The sequence below is a fragment of the Salvia splendens genome, chromosome 10, assembly GCF_004379255.2.
Source record: "Salvia splendens isolate huo1 chromosome 10, SspV2, whole genome shotgun sequence".
Taxonomy (NCBI): domain Eukaryota; kingdom Viridiplantae; phylum Streptophyta; class Magnoliopsida; order Lamiales; family Lamiaceae; genus Salvia; species Salvia splendens.
In genome coordinates this window covers 8,613,906-8,631,631 of record NC_056041.1, presented here as the reverse complement: position 1 = coordinate 8,631,631, position 17,726 = coordinate 8,613,906, and the positions used below count along the sequence as shown (strand labels likewise).

Here is a 17,726-nt window from a genome sequence, read left to right as displayed (position 1 = left end):
AGCGATATCAACTATCATGCAATGCAATGTCATTCCACGCTCGAAAACAAGTAGAAAGTGTTCTACTTTGAGGCTTTGAACCTTACCATTTATGGGTTTTTATGCAAGTGATAGTGCTTCACATTTCCATCGTACTCAACTTCATTCAATCAAAACCACAAGTTCTTGAATAGATTTTTCAAAACAAAGCAAGTCATGATTTTTTTTGCTACGATTCAATAGGGGGATCATTACCAAATCATGCATCAAGGCTTGGAAAAAAGATAAAACACAACTCTTTACAAAAACAAAACAACACTAACACGAGCCGAACAACAAAACAAACCCCCTCCTCACACTTAGACCTTGCTTGCCCTCAAGCAAGTTTGGTTAAAATGTTGGAAAGGAAACACATCACAATAAAACTTAGAAAACCAAGAACAACACACAAGAATCCCACCTCCTCACACTTGGGCATTGCTTGCTCTAGAGCAAGTAGACCAAGTGTTTAGAGAGAGATTACTAATAACACAAAACATTCACAAAGGCCGGCAAGGCCACAATTACAAAAATTGCAAAGCAAACACATACATCACACATATATACAACAACTAAAAGAGAGGGTTGGATAGAAATCACCTCCCCCGCACAAAGCGGGGGGTATGGGCTGATGTGGCAGGTGGTGGTGGAGGTGTCGCAACTGCCTCCTTGGGTTTCGATTCCAAGCTCATGTGTCGGCTTCACGGCTCCTCCAGTTTTGGCCACTTTATCCACTAGGGCATTCAGACTGCCCTGTTCAACAAACTGGGCAGGATACATGTGTTCTTCCAAAAAATCGTCATCAAATCTTGCTTTCCAATCCTTCCAAGTAGAAGCATTCAACTTCCTTTTAGGATCCCTGTAGAGTTTGGAACCCTTCTCTGAACTCATGTAAAACATGCAAACATCGGGGATTATACTCACGATGTCGTCGGCCGAAAGTCCAACCGATCACCTCCTTATACCTCTTCAAAGCTTTGATTGTCTTGCCTTCTCGACTCTTGTCTAGGCTACTGATCGTGGTAATGGTTTCATTTTCATCCAAATATGTGAGTTTGGAAGGAAATACGTTTGGCTCCAATTTAGGTGGATGCATCTCCAACGTTAGCAACTCTTCTTCCACTCTTGGACTGGGCAGTTCATTCTGACTAGGCAGTTCCTTAGGATCGAAGAGTTTACATCTCTCGGGTGGGTTTGTGTGATCCCTCATTTTGCACCAAGTCATTATTTCAGCCTCTATCTCCTCATCACCAAGCCCTTGAGTATTGAACAACTTGCATTCACTAAATTCTTTGAGCTCAACGTTTTTCTTCAATGGAGGGCAATGGATACATATCTTGCAAAAACTCGGCATCAAGAAAGTCGGGACCTTTCAACTCTTTGATCAACTTTTCACCTTGGCCATCTTCCATATCACTATTAATGATGATTGGAAGAGTGTCATTTTCTCCTAAGTAGACATACTTGAGGTTGTCCGTGTGGCTTCAACTCCAATTTTAGTAGTTGGACTTCCGATGGCACCAATTTCTCCTCTGCCCTCAGACTGGGCAGTTCGCCTAGATTGGGCAGCTTGCTGGCAGACTTTGCATGCTCCAATTTGTTGCACCCCTTCATGATGGCCACCTCTTCTGGTCTCAAAGGTATGGGTGTAGGCCCATCAGGTTGATGATGACATTCTCTTCAATCTCTTCATCGCTATCCTCTTCATCTTCAAACCAAGCAATCACCTGACTTGGGCTTGTGGTTGCACTGGGCAGTCTAGGCCAATGATCCAATGTTTCCCCCTGTCCGTTGTTTGAGTTATTGTCGAATGAAGCTTTCAACTCTTTCCTCCGGACCTAAGGGTAATCTGACCAAGATTCTCCTCTCTGGTGGTTGCACTTGAGCCGGAATTCCTCCACCATTCCCACGCATATCATTGATGCAAGTCGCCAATTGTGTCATTTGGCGTGCAAGATGATCAAGACTAATCATTTGCTCATATTGTTCGTCATGCATCTCATGCACCACATTGTAATTGGCTTGCAAATTGTTTTGCATGAGTTGTTGGGAAGTGATTAGATCCTCCATCATATCTTCTAAGCACATGGGCGGCAATTGACGAATGATTTGATTGAAATTGGCCGAATTCTTGTGGCTGGAAACACGGAGGGAATTCCTCTTGATCGGGAGGCCAATAAACATGATTTTCGTCTGACCCTTGGAAAGCTTGGTGGTGTCCTTGTGGTGGTGGGCCTTGATATTGTTGGTTCGGATGGTCCATTCAAAATAGGAGTAATCACCCATCCATAGTCGTAAGGATCTGTGAAATGATCCATGATTTCCCTTTAATGGCGCACCGCTCTTGTCATTGCCCGCTTGAATTGGTTTCCTCTTCAGTTCACTCCTACCTTATGACTCTTCAAACTGGACAGTCTGGTGAACTGGGCAAGTAAATGGACTGCCCAGGCCAAAAAGAGACTAGCTTCAGTTGTTTTCTCAAACGTGCTTCCTTGCGCAGCCTCTTCGTCGTCTTCTCGATCTCAATAACGAAGCGCAGCCTTGGAGAAGAGGACTTGCTCATAAACTAAAAATAAATAAAGAGAAAAAAGAAAAACAATAACAAAAAATAAGTCAAAAACTATATACAATAAGTGTAGGAATACATAACAAGACAACAAAACCGTGTCCCCGGCAACGGCGCCATTTGAAAGGACGGGATTTTGCACGCGTGTCGTAGGCACGTGTCCCTTCCTATTCAACAAGATTTATAAGTTCCCACTTTCCAAAATACTATTAATTAGCATATGAAAAGTTAGGGAGTCGAACCCACGAGGAACGGTAGCATCCATTATGTATTTCCACACTTAGAAAGGTTTTGGCGATGCCGCCACGCTCTAAATTGGGGGTGGGAACTAAACTACGAAATGTAAATAAAACTTAAGCAAAGATTGGGAACTAAAAGTGAAAATAACATGCAAGTAAAGAAAGCATTTAAACTGGAACGCAGACTGGGCAATTGATAAACTGGACAGTTTGGCAGGAAAATAGAGCAGTAGCAAGAAATTTTTTGCACTTGATGAAAATAAAAAACAAAACAGCAACAAGCATGGACATTCCTAAATTAGAAAGCAAAAGAAACTAAGTTAAAAAAGGCTAAGGAAATAAAGTAAGTGTTATCACCTAATGGAAGCTAGAAACTAGGATTGTGACCTAAAAAGTGGCTAAACTAATTAACTCCTAAAAGCTAAACTAAATCACATGTCAAAGGTGGAGTGCAGAAATTAACTAAGCTAAATGGCTGCCAAAAGTGAAAAGGAAACATGTACTTGTTGTCTCCTAAACCCTATTACCCAAGGTGTAAAACCAATGGATAAAAGCCTACAACTAAAGGTTCTTTCACTTGACTTTTTAAAAGCTAATTTTAACTACTAATCCTACACTAAAAGCACATAAAGGAAGTGAGAGAAGAGACTACTTGGCTGCTACATAACTAACCAAGCAAGAGAAACACCAAATCATCAATTAAACTACCTAAACATGCATTGAAAACATCAAATGAAAAGCTGAAAACTAAAGCACTTAAACATGATGAAAGAAGCTTCAAGAACACTTAACATGGTGAAAAGAAAATGCTTGAGAAACTGATTTTCAAAGCTTGAAAGAAGTTTTAACTAAACAAGAACATAACCAACACTAGAACTAAACAACAAGCTAAAACCGAAATTCAAACAAGAGCTAAACTTAAAGCACATTAAACACAAACACTTTGAGAAATTACTACTTGAAATGAGCTTTTAAAACAGAACAACAACAATAACTAAGAGTGAGATTTATGCAAAAGAACTACAAAGTTAAGAACAAGCAACTAGAGAAAATAAACACTACAACTAAATTACTACTACTTCAACCCATGGTGAACAAAGATCTTGGCAGCCTTGAAGTTGAAATCTCTCTTCTTAGGAAGAGAGAAATATTCCTAGAGAGAGAAAATAAAACTAAACTAAAGTAAAGCTTTGTGGTCAAGTGGTTAAGTGTTGTTGGCAAGTTAAGTACTTTTAATACATATATCCAATAAAAGATATTTCCCCTTCTTTTTTGCTCCCCAAGGGCTGATATGGGCGTGTGTAGCAAGTGGGACATATCCTTGATAAGTGTGTGGAAGTGGCTTTAGTCATTTTCCCGTCAGGTTCAAACTGGCCAGTTCTACAGCTTGGGCAGTTTGGGTCTTCTTTGCCTTCTTCCTTCACTTTCTTCCATTCTTTGTCTTTTTTTGTTGCCCTATTTCTTGCATGTTTTCCTCTTTGTGCCTTCATTAAGTAGCTTCCGAACTTAATGATCCATTCCCTGCCAAGCCAAATAGCATCTTCTCATGCAAATACTCAACTAATAAGTACGAAAAGTGATCAAATCCGAGTGACGAAAACTAGCCTATCAGATAGTTTTCTCTAAGTTTGATAACAATGTGCTTCCCTTTTGACTATAATATATTTACTTGTTAGTATTTGTAGTGCTAATAAAATAGTGTGCATCAAACGTCTATACTATTATCGATCATTATTTAAGTCCACAATTATAAATTAAATACATGAGAGGAATCATAACCTACATATATAACCGAATTAACAAATTTACATTCTTCAGTGTTATTATGGCAATTATGAGCAGGTGAAAAGTTGTAAATTCTATATAGATTCATTTAGTATAATTTCTTACCACTTTTTCTTAGCTTACCCCTATACCCCTATTATATATAGATCTTTGTACTAAAACTTGTTACGATTAATATCAAAAACAAGTTCATGGCCATAGCTAAGAGAAAAAAGGAAATAGATTGCTTAATTTCCATGCCTCTTTGTAATTAATGATAATGATATTTACTAGGGCTGACAATTTTTGGCACGACACGATAACACGACATAAACCTGCACGAAAATAATAAGTATGTATCTAAGCTTATTGAGTACGAATAAAGATAATAATAAAACTAACTAATCTCTATATCTGAATGGTGAAGCCGCATCAAGCTTGGCGGTAGTAGCAAAGCGGCGCGGTAGACGTCTCTGTCTCCGCATGATCGTCCCTCGCGAGTGATCCGTTCCGGTATTCGGGATTATGTCGTCCCTTGTATCCACGGTTCCTCGTCCGGCCAGCCCTTCGGTAAACGTCTCCCTAGCCCGAGCTGTCATTGCTCCGTTAACAATTGGTTGTTCAAAAATTAACACAAGTTGCTGGGTAGCAAAGATCAAAATAAATGCAAAGAGTTCCCAATTCCCACGTGTCTATATAACTGGTAGCGGCGGGCCACTGTGTAACCTTTCCTGAGATCGGATGGTGCATAATTTAACATATTTTCTCTCAAAAACTTACCTTGTTGGGATAGAAGATATACTATATGAAGGGCACGATTTGAAGACCTATAAATACCCCCCTAAACCGTGCGGGCTTGACCCAAAGCGGACAATATCAAACTAATGTTGCAGTCGACAATCCTAACACGGTCTACATCATTCCACCACATTTGGAGTTTGAAACTTGAATTCGAAAGGAGATTAAAGCATACAAGATTCTTCCTTGGGTTTGTCTTTATTGTTTTTATGTTTTTATATCTTCCCTACAAATATGAGTTTAGTTTATTAGTGTTAGGAATTACTCCCTCGTCCATAAAAAATAGTCTCATTTGTGGACGACGACACGAGTTTTAATGAAAATTGGTAAGTAAGAAATGTGAGAAAAAGTGGATAAAGTAGAGAGATAGGAAGAAAAACGACTATCCATTTAAGAAATTGGACTATTTTTTGTGGACATCCCAAAATGGCAAAATGAGACTATTTTTCATGGACGGAGGAAGTAATATTTTGGTTTATATAATTCCTGTTATTGGTATCCGTTTGTACATGTTTACTTTATTTTAAATTGTTCGATAATGCTTCATGTTTGAGTAACACATTCTATGATGAATTCTTGGCATGTAAAGTTATCGAGGGAGGATTTGCATGTTAGACGCATTTAGTTAACACTACAATTAATTCCCCTAAAAATGTACTGTTAATTGAGAGTCAGAGCTTATTGAAGGTCTAATAGTTCTGTTTGGAGTTAATAATCTAAGTCTGATAACCTTAGTAGTGTTTAATCTACTTTGTGCCGCATGAGCAATACTTATGTGACTTGCTCTAATTAAGTATGAATTATGCTAGGATATCATAACTACATTTTGTGTAAACCATAATTGTAAAAGTGCATCCCTAGAATTCCCTTGTTTCCATCTTTATTCTCAAATACATCATACTACGATTGTTTACTATTCTCTTCAATCACTCTAATTTACTATTGTTCGGATTGTTGACTGCAACAGACGTTTGATATTGGCCGCTTCGGTAAAGCCCGCACAGATTATTTTTGGGTCACTCCCAAAAGGTCTCAAACTGATTGAGGTTGGACAAGTATTATATACACCTTCAAACTTTACTCAGACCCGACTCCCGATGTAGGATGAGTCTGTACTCAACAACTACTTTGTTTTGTTTGGTAATCAAATCAACCAACTCTTTTGTGTTTCCAAATAGTGATAGAAGCTTACTATTTGGTAGCCAATTTATGATAGTTTTCTCTAAGTTTGATAACAATGTGCTTCCCTTTTGACTATAATATATTTACTTGTTAGTATTTGTAGTGCTAATAAAATAGTGCATCAAACGTCTATACTATTATCGATCATTATTTAAGTCCACAATTATAAATTAAATACATGAGAGGAATCATAACCTACATATATAAACCGAATTACAAATTTACATTCTTCAGTGTTATTATGGCAATTATGAGCAGGTGAAAAGTTGTAAATTCTATATAGATTCATTTAGTATAATTTCTTACCACTTTTTCTTAGCTTACCCCTATACCCCTATTATATATAGATCTTTGTACTAAAACTTGTTACGATTATATCAAAAACAAGTTCATGGCCATAGCTAAGAGAAAAAAGGAAATAGATTGCTTAATTTCCATGCCTCTTTGTAATTAATGATAATGATATTTACTAGGGCTGACAATTTTTGGCACGACACGATAACACGACATAAACCTGCACGAAAATAATAAGTATGTATCTAAGCTTATTGAGTTCGTGTCCTTATCGTGTTGACACGATAACGACACGAAAATTTGGTGTCGTGTTCGTGTTACATGTTAAGAAATAATATTAATATATTATAATATTATTTTTTCAAAAAAAATTTTAAATTAGGTTTATTCTAATGGAGCACTTAGTATTAGCGTGAAAATAGATTGTGAAAATAGATTTTCATTTTCGTATTATTATAGTGTCGTGTCATATATGTGTTGTTATCGTGTCGTGTTGACCCGAAATGGTTCGTGTCGTGTTTGTGTCTAAGGGTAGCGGGTCGTGTTCGTGTTCGTGTTTGGAGTTTTCTTAACGGGTCGTGTTCGTGTTTGTTGTTATCGTGTCGTGTCGTTATCATGTCGACACGATAATGACACAACACGCACGATTTGTCACGGCCCTAATATTTACTATAGAGCTATTAAATAATTACGGCTCTAAAACCACTTGTTAGGCCATTATAATTTACAAAAGAAACTTAGTCTCACAAAATTATCTACAAAAAACCATGGTCAATTGATTTGTTTCAATAACATTAAACACAAGTTGCTTGGGGTAGCTAAGATCAAAATAAATGCAAATAGAGTTCTCAATTCCCGCGTGTCTATATAACTAATGAATAGTGACAATTAGTGCAAATAGAGTTCCGCTAAGATCAAGATAAATGCAAATAGAGTTCTCAATTCCCGCGTGTCTATATAACTAATGAATAGTGACAATTAGTGCAAATAGAGTTCCCAATTCCCACGTGTCTATATAACTAATGAATAGTGACAATTAATGCAAATAGAGTTCCCAATTCCCGCGTGTCTATATAACTAATGAATAGTGACAATTAGTACAGAGCTTTTAAATAATTGCGGCTCAAAAACCCACTTCCTTTATCTTAATATAATAATACAATCTCGCAAAAATCTGTATGCTATTTATAAGAGTTAAACCTATCATAAACAAAAAAAAGACTTCTTGTTCTAGAAAAATGATGTCACTTATTTTACTCTTATTGTCTATTCCCGTAATCTTTATTCTCTACTTCCAAACACGAAAACCTAAAAATGGCAACAAACTCACACCACCCGGCCCACCGGGGCTGCCGATCATCGGCAAATATGCTCCAGATCGACGGTCAGTTTCTGTACACTCACTTCCAGCGCCTCTCCAAGCAATATGGTCCCGTCATGTCCCTCAAGCTCGGAATCCGACGCGTCGTTGTGATTTCCTCAGTAGAAGCAGTGAAAGAGATCTCGAAATCATATGATGCCATTTTCTCAGGCCGACCTTCTCTTGTCGCCATGAATAGGCTGTCGTATAACGGCATAGATATCGGGTCTTCGGACTAGAACGACACGTGGAGGGAGATGAGGAAGACCTCCACCCCTCCATCTCTTCAGCCCGAAGCAAGTTCAATCATCTTACCCCATTTTCAGAGATGAAGTGAGAAAGATTATGGAGAAGATTTCTAGAGATGCCTCTTCTTCCACTGTCGTCAATTTCAGTGAGACGACGATGTCGCTTTTACGTATATCATGGTCAGACTTGTGTTTGGGGTACATGGAGGTGATCGTTTATAACGTTCTTCTTCCGCGAAGTTCTGGTCATATATGCGGCCTTTTTTGTGGAGGATTACTTGCCTTCGCTTCGATGGATTGATAGGCTCTCTGGAATGGCTGCAGCGCTTGATAAGATTTTTCACAAGTTGGATTCTTTTTGTCAAGAATTGATTGAAGAGCATATGAATCCGAATAGGCCAAAATCTATGGAAAGTGACTTCATCGGTAGTTTGTTAAGGATTAAAGAAAATGGATCCTCTTCCTTTCCTCTTACATTAAACCACATCAAAGCTGTACTAGTGGTAATGAATTTTATATTGAAATTACATCTTGATATAATAATTTGAGAAACAATTGCTTAATTACGAGTTTGCTCGTAGGATATTTTAATGGGAGGCAGCGACACGGTAGAAAATGCTATAGTGTGGACAATGACGTGGTTGATGAAAAAGCCTTTGGTGATGAAGAAGTTGCAAGAGGAGATAAGGCGGTTGGGCGGAAAGAAAGATATGATCGATAATCAAGACATAGAGAAACTTCCATATTTGAGGGCAGTTATAAAAGAGGCTTTCAGATTGTATCCACCAGCTCCACTACCAGTGCCAAGAGAGACTACTACCAAGTGTACTGTAAATGGTTATGAAATAGAAGGTGGAACTATGGTGTATATCAATGTTTGGGCTATTGGGCGAGATCCTGCCGCGTGGGAAATGCGGATGAATTCTTGCCGGAGAGGTTCTTGGAGGGTCAGAATCCGGAGTTGGTAACGTTTGGATTCGGGCGGAGAGGGTGTCCGGGTATGGGAATGACGATGGCCGAGGTGGAACTTGTGATGGCAAATCTTGTATACAAATTTAATTGGGAATTGCCGGTTGGAATGAAGGAAGAGGATATTGATTTCGAGTGTAAGCCTGGAGCAGCACTGCATAAGAAGAATGATCTTTGTCTTGTTGCCACGGTTGTCATATAAAGTCTAGTATTTTAGACAATAATGATCTCTATGAATAAAGGATTCTAACTAAATGAATCCACCGAGACAGTATTTTTAAATATTATCATCATCTATGTAAATAAAGGATTCTAGCAAAATGAATCCATCAAGATTCAAGACAATATTTTGAATGATTATACTTACATAATCATAATAATGAGATCTATTTACCCATACTTTTTTTCTTCTTAATAGCTCTTCCTTTTAATTCAGAGTGAAAATCATACAATACTATTTTCTATTATCTAGGTTTGATGAGGAGGATAATCTATGTGTGCACAATTATATTCTCTATTGTATTAATCAAGCTTTGATTTTTATGAATTTTGGAAAACTAAAAATTTCAATAACATTTTTTAATGTATTAGAATCAAACTAAATATATAAATCGAAACGAACAACGCTAAATGTGTTTCAAACGAGAGTGATGCTCACATAAGGAGCTCACATAGGATATGTATCATATCATTTCTCTATATAAGGTATACGTATAGAGATGTAGAGGATTGCTCTGCTGAGCAACAATTTCTTTCATTGTTTTTTTTTTCATTTTCTCTTTTGATTTTTAGTGTTAAATTATTTTAAATTCATTTTACTCTAAAATTATTTCATATTTCTTCATAGATCTGATTCTCTAGCAATATTGAGTCAAAAAACCATACGCCCAGTTTTTTAATCCCAATAAAATTTCATCTGCTCAATAAGCTCTTTCAATCAATTATTTCTCAAGATTGAGATTCCATAACATTTTTTTTCCAAAATCAAATTCCACTACACATCTAATATTGTAATTTCTCACTTCTAATATATCAATAATCTCATATTTGCAGATAAATGTAAATCACACACGGAGATTGAAATTTCCCAACGTGTTTCTCTCCAAACCCAAATCATGGTGGAATATCAATTTCAGATTTGGGGGTTTCAAAAAGAAGATTCAAAATTTGAGAACAAATCTGACAGTCATGGGCATTCTTAGTAGTCTGTAATTGGCAATTGAAAGTAGCATAACTGAAAAAAAAAAGAATTGAGTAGAAAAATTTAGACACAAATTTGGAAGAGGGAATTGCAGAAAGAGGAAAAAAAAGATAGAGAATCGATTAAATTGTAGAAGAAAAAAAACGAGGGGAGGCGTAGATAATTGAAGAGGGGAGGCATAGAGAATCGTAGAAAGAAAGAAAAAGAAGGGTAGCGTATAGAATTGAGGAGGGAAAGCGAATTGACTAAATTATAGAATGGAAAAAATAGAAAAAAGAGAGAATTGAAGAAGGGGGGCGCTCATGCTAGTGCTCATTTTAAGCGTTCAGCAGATTATTCCTCTGGACATGTAATCAAATGTAAACTCTAAATACCCCCTAAAGCGTCATCAAAGGAACCTTTGTTGCATTCTATATATTTTAGAAATAATTTGAGAGTTCCTCTCCATCGGTCTACATCATTCCACCACATTTGGAGTTTGAAGCTCGAATTCAAAAGGAGATTAAAGCATACAAGATTCTTCCCTTGGGTTTTGTCTTTATTTTTTTATGTTTTCTATATCTTCCCTACAAATATGAGTTTAGTTTATTTGTCTATGAGTAGTGTGTTAGTAATTACTCCCTCGTCCATAAAAAATAGTCTCATTTGTGGACGATACGAGTTTTAATGAAAAATTGGTAAAGTAAGAAAGGTGAGAAAAAGTGGATAGAGTAAGACAGATAGGAAGAAAAGTAGATAAGTATGATAGGGGAAGAAAAAGTGGAAAAATATGAGAGAGAAGCTATCCATTTTAAGAAATTGGACTATTTTTTGTGGACATCCCAAAATGGCAAAATGAGAATATTTTTCATGGACGGAGGAAGTTATATTTTGGTTTATATAATTCCTGTTATTGGTATCCGTTTGTACATGTTTACTTTATTTTAAATTGTTCGATAATGCTTCATGTTTGAGTGACACATTCTATGATGAATTCTTGGCATGTAAAGTTATAGAGGGAGGATTTGCATCTTAGACGCATTTAGTTAACACTACAATTAATTTCCCCTAAAAAAGTACTGTTAATTGAGAGTGAGAGCTTATTGAAGGTCTAATAGTTCTGTTTGGAGTTAATAATCTAAATCTGACAACCTTAGTGTTTAATCAACTTTGTGCCGCATGAGCAATACTTATGTGACTTGCTCTAATTAAGTATGAATTATGCTAGGATATCATAACTACATTTTGTGTAAACCATAATTGTAAAAGTGCATCCCTAGAATTCCCTTGTTTCCATCTCTATTCTCAAATACATCATACTACGATTGTTTACTATTCTCTTCAATCACTCTAATTTACTATTGTTCGGATTGTTGACTGCAACAGACGTTTGATATTGGCCGCTTCGGTAAAGCCCGCACGGATTTATTTTTGGGTCACTCCCAAAAGGTCTCAAACTGATTGAGGTTGGACAAGTATTATATACACCTTCAAACTTTACTCAGACCCGACTCCCGATGTAGGATGAGTCTGTACTCAACAACTACTTTGTTTTGTTTGGTAATCAAATCAACCAACTCTTTTGTGTTTCCAAATAGTGATAGAAGCTTACTATTTGGTAGCCAATTTATGATAGTGAAAGGATGGGATTTTGCACGCGTGTCGTAGGCACGTGTCCCTTCCTATTCAACAAGATTTATAAGTTCCCACTTTCTAAAATACTATTAATTAGCATATGGTAAGTTAGGGTGTCGAACCCACGAGGAACGGTAGCATCCATTATGTATTTCCACACTTAGAAAGGTTTTGGCGATGCCGCCACGCTCTAAATTGGGGGGTGGGAACTAAACTACGAAATGTAAATAAAACTTAAGCAAAGATTGGGAACTAAAAGTGAAAATAACATGCAAGTAAAAGAAAGCATTTAAACTGGAACGCAGACTGGGCAAGTTGATAAACTGGACAGTTTGGCAGGAAAATAGAGCAGTAGCAAGAAATTTTTTGCACTTGATGAAAATAAAAACAAAACAGCAACAAGCATGGACATTCCTAAATTTAGAAAGCAAAAGAAACTAAGTTAAAAGGCTAAGGAAATAAAGTAAGTGTTATCACCTAATGGAAGCTAGAAACTAGGATTGTGACCTTAAAAAGTGGCTAAACTAATTAACTCCTAAAAGCTAAACTAAATCACATGTCAGTGGAAGGTGGAGTGCAGAAATTAACTAAGCTAAATGGCTGCCAAAAGTGAAAAGAAAACATGTACTAGTTGTCTCCTAAACCCTATTACCCAAGGTGTAAAACCAATGGATAAAAGCCTACAACTAAAGGTTCTTTCACTTGACTTTTTAAAAGCTAATTTTAACTACTAATCCTACACTAAAAGCACATAAAGGAAGTGAGAGAAGAGACTACTTGGCTGCTACATAACTAACCAAGCAAGAGAAACACCAAATCATCAATTAAACTACCTAAACATGCATTGAAAACATCAAATGAAAAGCTGAAAACTAAAGCACTTAAACATGATGAAAGAAGCTTCAAGAACACTTAAACATGGTGAAAAGAAAATGCTTGAGAAACTGATTTTCAAAGCTTGAAAGAAGTTTTAACTAAACAAGAACATAACCAACACTAGAACTAAACAACAAGCTAAAACCGAAATTCAAACAAGAGCTAAACTTAAAGCACATTAAACACAAACACTTAGAGAAATTACTACTTGAAATGAGCTTTTAAAACAAGAACAACAACAATAACTAAGAGTGAGATTTATGCAAAAGAACTACAAAGTTAAGAACAAGCAACTAGAGAAAATAAACACTACAACTAAATTACTACTACTTCAACCCATGGTGAACAAAGATCTTGGCAGCCTTGAAGTTGAAATCTCTCTTCTTAAGGAAGAGAGAAATATTCCTAGAGAGAGAAAATAAAACTAAACTAAAGTAAAGCTATGTGGTCAAGTGGTTAAGTGTTGTTGGCAAGTTAAGTACTTTTAATACATATATCCAATAAAAGATATTTCCCCTTCTTTTTTGCTCCCCAAGGGCTGATATGGGCGTGTGTAGCAAGTGGGACATATCCTTGATAAGTGTGTGGAAGTGGCTTTAGTCATTTTCCCGTCAGGTTCAAACTGGCCAGTTCTACAGCTTGGGCAGTTTGGGTCTTCTTTGCCTTCTTCCTTCACTTTCTTCCATTCTTTGTCTTTTTGCCCTATTTCTTGCATGTTTTCCTCTTTGTGCCTTCATTAAGTAGCTTCCGAACTTAATGATCCATTCCCTGCCAAAATAGCATCTTCTCATGCAAATACTCAACTAATAAGTACGAAAAGTGATCAAATCCGAGTGACGAAAACTAGCCTATCAAACCTCCTCACACTTGGATCATACTTGTCCCAAGTATGTGGTTGGACTTTTCACTCAATTGCTAGTTTAAGTCACTCCACTCTACTTTCTACACACACACACTAAATTAAACAAACACAAGACACAAACACATTTACAAGTAAAAAACACACAACTAATCAAGAAACACACGAAAGACAAACCAAGCAAGTTGTATGAAAAGCGTAATGATACCCCCAAGAGCCAAGCTCAAAACAGATTTCTACAACACAATTTTTGAAACATAATTTTCTTCATCGAACAATGTGGTTCCAACCGTCGGTCTCATCAAGATAATTAAGCACATATCACAAGCAAAAGATTCACTCCCTGACCCTCTCAAAATGTAAGGACAATTCTCTCAATAATAATGACGAAAATGCAATCAAGGAGATATCACTTTATCACATGTAGCTCAAGAGGGTCTTGCACGGGATGTAATGGGGCTTGGGACCATTTAAATATTGTCGGTTAGATCCTAGGGGTCCTAAGCTAGTGAGTGTAGTACAACAAAAAACATGTGCTTTTTCTCCAAAGGGATACTTAGAAACACCAAAACACAATCACCTACAATCAAACCAAAACTAGAGATGCACTTCACTTTCTTCTTCTTCTTCTTCTTTTTCTTCTTTTTTCTTTTTCTTCTTCGATCAACATCTACCTTCCCACACATTCCTTGTCATTTTATCTTTGTTTTGGCTTCCTTCATCTTTTTCCTTCTTTTTCTGTTTTCTGTTCTTTTTTTTTTTTTTTTTTCCTTCTCTTTTTTTTCCTTTTTCTTCTTTTTTTTGGTAGCCACTGCATCTTTTTCTTTTTTTTTCTTGGTGGGAGGCGGTAGATTTTTTTTTGAATTTTTACAATCAACATCTCTTTACCAAAATGTGGTGATCATGTAGGAGCAACTAAGCACATTTATTTTGCACAAGAGGGAAACCATTTTCTAACTTAAAATGAAATGTAGGCTCAAGGTTTCAAAGTGGCAACTAGGGATAGCTATTTTTGGTTGATGTAATCACAAAGAATAAGGCTCAAATTGGCTTTTCCTAGTGCCCTCTATCTATGCCATAGTGACCAAGCGATATCAACTATCATGCAATGCAATGTCATTCCACGCTCGAAAACAAGTAGAAAGTGTTCTACTTTGAGGCTTTGAACCTTACCATTTATGGGTTTTTATGCAAGTGATAGTGCTTCACATTTCCATCGTACTCAACTTCATTCAATCAAAACCACAAGTTCTTGAATAGATTTTTCAAAACAAAGCAAGTCATGATTTTTTTTGCTACGATTCAATAGGGGGATCATTACCAAATCATGCATCAAGGCTTGGAAAAAAGATAAAACACAACTCTTTACAAAAACAAAACAACACTAACACGACCGAACAACAAAACAAACCCCCTCCTCACACTTAGACCTTGCTTGCCCTCAAGCAAGTTTGGTTAAAATGTTGGAAAGGAAACACATCACATAAAACTTAGAAAACCAAGAACAACACACAAGAATCCCACCTCCTCACACTTGGGCATTGCTTGCTCTAGAGCAAGTAGACCAAGTGTTTAGAGAGAGATTACTAATAACACAAAACATTCACAAAGGCCGGCAAGGCCACAATTACAAAAATTGCAAAGCAAACACATACATCACACATATATACAACAACTAAAAGAGAGGGTTGGATAGAAATCACCTCCCCCGCACAAAGCGGGGGGTATGGGCTGATGTGGCAGGTGGTGGTGGAGGTGTCGCAACTGCCTCCTTGGGTTTCGATTCCAAGCTCATGTGTCGGCTTCACGGCTCCTCCAGTTTTGGCCACTTTATCCACTAGGGCATTCAGACTGCCCTGTTCAACAAACTGGGCAGGATACATGTGTTCTTCCAAAAAATCGTCATCAAATCTTGCTTTCCAATCCTTCCAAGTAGAAGCATTCAACTTCCTTTTAGGATCCCTGTAGAGTTTGGAACCCTTCTCTGAACTCATGTAAAACATGCAAACATCGGGGATTATACTCACGATGTCGTCGGCCGAAGTCCAACCGATCACCTCCTTATACCTCTTCAAAGCTTTGATTGTCTTGCCTTCTCGACTCTTGTCTAGGCTACTGATCGTGGTAATGGTTTCATTTTCATCCAAATATGTGAGTTTGGAAGGAAATACGTTTGGCTCCAATTTAGGTGGATGCATCTCCAACGTTAGCAACTCTTCTTCCACTCTTGGACTGGGCAGTTCATTCTGACTAGGCAGTTCCTTAGGATCGAAGAGTTTACATCTCTCGGGTGGGTTTGTGTGATCCCTCATTTTGCACCAAGTCATTATTTCAGCCTCTATCTCCTCATCACCAAGCCCTTGAGTATTGAACAACTTGCATTCACTAAATTCTTTGAGCTCAACGTTTTCTTCAATGGAGGGCAATGGATACATATCTTGCAAAAACTCGGCATCAAGAAAGTCGGGACCTTTCAACTCTTTGATCAACTTTTCACCTTGGCCATCTTCCATATCACTATTAATGATGATTGGAAGAGTGTCATTTTCTCCTAAGTAGACATACTTGAGGTTGTCGTGTGGCTTCAACTCCAATTTTAGTAGTTGGACTTCCGATGGCACCAATTTCTCCTCTGCCCTCAGACTGGGCAGTTCGCCTAGATTGGGCAGCTTGCTGGCAGACTTTGCATGCTCCAATTTGTTGCACCCCTTCATGATGGCCACCTCTTCTGGTCTCAAAGGTATGGGTGTAGGCCCATCAGGTTGAATGATGACATTCTCTTCAATCTCTTCATCGCTATCCTCTTCATCTTCAAACCAAGCAATCACCTGACTTGGGCTGTGTGTTGCACTGGGCAGTCTAGGCCAATGATCCAATGTTTCCCCCTGTCCGTTGTTTGAGTTATTGTCGAATGAAGCTTTCAACTCTTTCCCGGACCTAAGGGTAATCTGACCAAGATTCTCCTCTCTTGGTGGTTGCACTTGAGCCGGAATTCCTCCACCATTCCCACGCATATCATTGATGCAAGTCGCCAATTGTGTCATTTGGCGTGCAAGATGATCAAGACTAATCATTTGCTCATATTGTTCGTCATGCATCTCATGCACCACATTGTAATTGGCTTGCAAATTGTTTTGCATGAGTTGTTGGGAAGTGATTAGATCCTCCATCATATCTTCTAAGCACATGGGCGGCATTGACGAATGATTTGATTGAAATTGGCCGAATTCTTGTGGCTGGAAACACGGAGGGAATTCCTCTTGATCGGGAGGCCAATAAACATGATTTTCGTCTGACCCTTGGAAAGCTTGGTGGTGTCCTTGTGGTGGTGGGCCTTGATATTGTTGGTTCGGATGGGTCCATTCAAAATAGGAGTAATCACCCCATCCATAGTCGTAAGGATCTGTGAAATGATCCATGATTTCCCTTTAATGGCGCACCGCTCTTGTCATTGCCGCTTGAATTGGTTTCCTCTTCAGTTCACTCCTACCTTATGACTCTTCAAACTGGACAGTCTGGTGAACTGGGCAAGTAAATGGACTGCCCAGGCCAAAAAGACTAGCTTCAGCTTGTTTTCTCAAACGTGCTTCCTTGCGCAGCCTCTTCGTCGTCTTCTCGATCTCAATAACGAACAGCAGCCTTGGAGAAGAGGACTTGCTCATAAACTAAAAATAAAATAAAGAGAAAAAAGAAAAACAATAACAAAAAATAAGTCAAAAACTATATACAATAAGTGTA

General features: G+C 37.7%; 1 pseudogene; it reads left to right on the top strand.

Moving 5' to 3' along the window:
- The first annotated feature begins 8,080 nt into the window (after window positions 1–8,080).
- LOC121751950 lies at window positions 8,081–9,783 on the top strand (annotated as a pseudogene).
- The last annotated feature ends 7,943 nt before the right edge of the window (window positions 9,784–17,726 follow it).